The 3,451-nt window shown below is 32.9% G+C and overlaps 1 long non-coding RNA gene across 1 annotated transcript; it reads left to right on the forward strand.

The window, feature by feature from the left end:
• The first annotated feature begins 306 nt into the window (after nucleotides 1-306).
• Nucleotides 307-2,051, forward strand: LOC141676513 (uncharacterized). Its single transcript, XR_012557051.1, has 3 exons — nucleotides 307-458; nucleotides 580-657; nucleotides 1,519-2,051. It is a non-coding gene; the product is annotated as an uncharacterized LOC141676513 (long non-coding RNA).
• The last annotated feature ends 1,400 nt before the right edge of the window (nucleotides 2,052-3,451 follow it).

Consider the following 3,451-nt stretch of genomic DNA (forward strand, 5'->3'; position numbering starts at 1 on the left):
GAATGGAACGACGATTGCGTTTACGATAAATAAACGAATGAGAAATTAAATCCCATGCAAGTTGGCCATGCATAACCAAGTCCTAACTAGTAGTTAGGAGTGTAACTAGATGATTAGAAGCTAACTAGAATAGTTAGTGGAATAGTGTTGAATAGTGATGGGAGACAAACAAGTACACAAGCCATACTTCTCCCTTTTCTCACTTCACCACACAATCAAACCAACCCATACCTTTGCCAAATTATTGTCAAATCTGCTGCATACATCCCATATATTCATTATACACTCCCACACTTTAGCCACAAAAGAAAACAACCCCTTTTCCCTCACTTAAAGCTCTCCCATTTTTCATTCCAGCAGTTCGGATTTTCTGAGCAAGGGAGAAAGAAAAATTCATAACTCAAAATATACTCATTCAAATATCATGAAATTTTTACCATAGCTTCTCTATATCATGGGTAAGCTTCGTAACAAATTTCAGCCTCAAATTAATTTTTTTCAATTTTATAAAAATGTTTGAATGAGGTGCAGAAAGGTTACTCCGAAATTTTAACTTATTTCTTGGTTTTGTTTCTTAAGGATCTAGCCCTTCTAAGTGTTTTCTAAGAAAACCAAGCCTCAATCATCCTAGAACTAACCTTCCTAGTGTCCAAGAAGGTATAACTTTCAACCCTTTAAGGTTTTATGGTTGGATTTAAGAGTTATGTTTGTTGTAGTGTTAAGATCCAAAGGATTGTGTTTGTTTGAGTTTGTATTGATTATGTTCTTGCTAAAGGCTTGAGATGTTGAGTTGTAATCCATGTATGTGGTACTAGATAGAGCATATAAGGTTCATGTGGGTGGATCTTGAGAAGTACTTGTGTTTATGATGGTTATAGGTAGTGATTGTGTTAAGATCAAGTAGTAGAAATTGAGTTTGGGCATTCTTGCACTTGATCTGTTTTCTGCAGGACATTCGGCCATGAAAATTGTTAAAATTTGAAAACTACTGGCCATGAATAGATAGATATTGTTTTTCAGTTTCTATACATGTGTAGATAATCATGAGGAGATTTACGGTTTAGGAGTTATGGTCGTTTTAGTGTAAAACATTTCTGCGATTAGCCAACTGCACTTAAGTCCACTTGCATGGTGATTTTGAAGGACTTAAAATAATTCTGAGATTCTGGAAAAATTATAAAAAATGGATATGACAGTAGAGAAGACTGTACAAAAAGAATTTTGAGAAAATATTAATTTTTCGATTTTATAAAAATGTTTTGGTAAAGTGAGCGCAAGCGAGAAACGCATAAAAACCTAGTTTTGACGCGCATTTTCTCACGTTCGAGCTTAAAACTCGAAATGGACTTTCTAAAGCGAACGATCGATTTCAAAACTCGACCATGTTATAAAGTGAGAATATAAGTGTTGAGAATGTGACGATCGAAGATTAGTTATACTTGAGTAGTTGCGAAAGTTGCTTAATAAAAGCGAGACGTTAATCGCGTACTAACTTAGACCGTTGGTTCTTGTTTATAGATCGCCAACCAAACACCAGAGACCATACCACTTCGATTACTCGAGGCAAGTTTTTGAAACCCTATCTCATACTATCCATGCTATATATATACTGTTGTGATATTGATGCCATGATGTACATTTCAAATATATATGCTTGTCTATGATATCAATGCATACGAATTATGCGATTGTTACGAAAACAAATTTCGTTTTACACGAGTATGAGAAATTGAAATGTATTTCAAATATAATATATGATAATGGGAGTTGGAGATATTTTAATAGCGATTTAATTCCGGAGAGAGCCGGACGCGAAAGATTTCTATTTCCATAAATAAAGTACCTTTCGCGTAATATAGATATCAAGCGAACGATTGAGATTTTGACTTAAACTTCGAGAAATATTGGTTTATTCATTTAAGGGACACCCTTACTTGATTGATTATTTTATAAAGCGATACTTAAGGGATTATTAAATATCCAGAAAGTATTTAAAAATATACTGAATAGTTTATAAATCATTTCACGTTATTTAATAAAGATTTAACTATTCAAAGAGCAATTATAAGATACCAAACCCTGTTTTGATTATTTGATTAAGGTGTCTCCATTCGTTGGACCTCATTCAGAAATATTTTGTATTTCAGAAATATTTTGTATTTAAGGTTTATTAATTCATTGAACCTTAATTCGAAATACTTTGTACTTAAGATTTTATCAATTCATTGAACCATATTCAGAGATATTTTATATAGAAGGTTTTTATCAATTCATTGAACCTTATACATAGATGTTTTATTTATAAGATTTTATCAATTCATTGAATCCCTCTTAAATTATTATGAGACCTTAGATATTTAATATCTTCGGACTTCTAAAAAAACTTATTTAAAAATAGACATAGTTCCCAAAGGTACTTTCTAAATTATTCAAAAATCTTGAAAGAGATTAATCATTTGAAACGTATAAAAACCTTAGGGAACTTAGTCTAGAAGCATAAGAGTTTTGCTTCCTCGTTCAATAAAGAACAAGTGAGTAATATATGTGCCACCCTACTACAAATAGGGATTTGAAAATGATTTTAAATTCAAAACTCCGACAACTCCCAAAGATCAATTGAGTTAAAAGTGATGAATAAATCATCTTATTTAGAGGTCAACTTTTAACGACCTATTCCTTCGAAAAAGGATTTTGAGCAAAAGATATAATTGTTTTGGGACTGGAATGTGGCATGCCCGGCACGGAGTGGTATAAGGCAGTGACCAAGCGCGGAGTGGCGCATTATGCAAACGTGGAGTGGCGCATTGTACGGTTATATGGTCTATGTGACCATTGACTTTCGAACTTGCACGGCAATGGGAAACCACCGTGTAGTGTCTTGATGAGCCCAAAGGCGGCTAGGTTTGTATTCCTTCTACTAGTAGAGAAAATTTCATATTCGGCTGATTACCGATACGTGTTTTATTCCAGTATAGTCCCTTTCTTCCATTTTGGAAAAACTGTTGTGAAATATACAACAGAGAGCCGATAAGGCTGAGTTTTAAACAAGGATATTGATGAATATATATCAAATCCATTTGAGAAATCTGCCGATAAGGCTGAGTTTAAATAAGGATGTTGATGATTATATATCAAATCCATTTGTGAAATCTGCCGATAAGGCTGAGTTTTAAATTGGGATGTTGACGAATATATATCACACCCATATGAGAATCTTGGTTCGAGTAACATCTTGAGATTTTGAAATAAAATGAGTACGAGTATAAAATGATTTTGAGAAAGAGATGAATACAAGTATTCATTGGATATACTATTGTAGTTGATTTTGAGAATATTATAAATTTGATAAGCATATAAACTTTCAGAACGCTTTGGAGATACAAAGTATAATTATTGGTTTTATTTATCCTTACATACTTAAATATGGGGATATATACCTTGCTGAGCTTTA

This window comes from Apium graveolens, chromosome 8 (genome assembly GCF_009905375.1).
Source record: "Apium graveolens cultivar Ventura chromosome 8, ASM990537v1, whole genome shotgun sequence".
NCBI classification, from domain to species: domain Eukaryota; kingdom Viridiplantae; phylum Streptophyta; class Magnoliopsida; order Apiales; family Apiaceae; genus Apium; species Apium graveolens.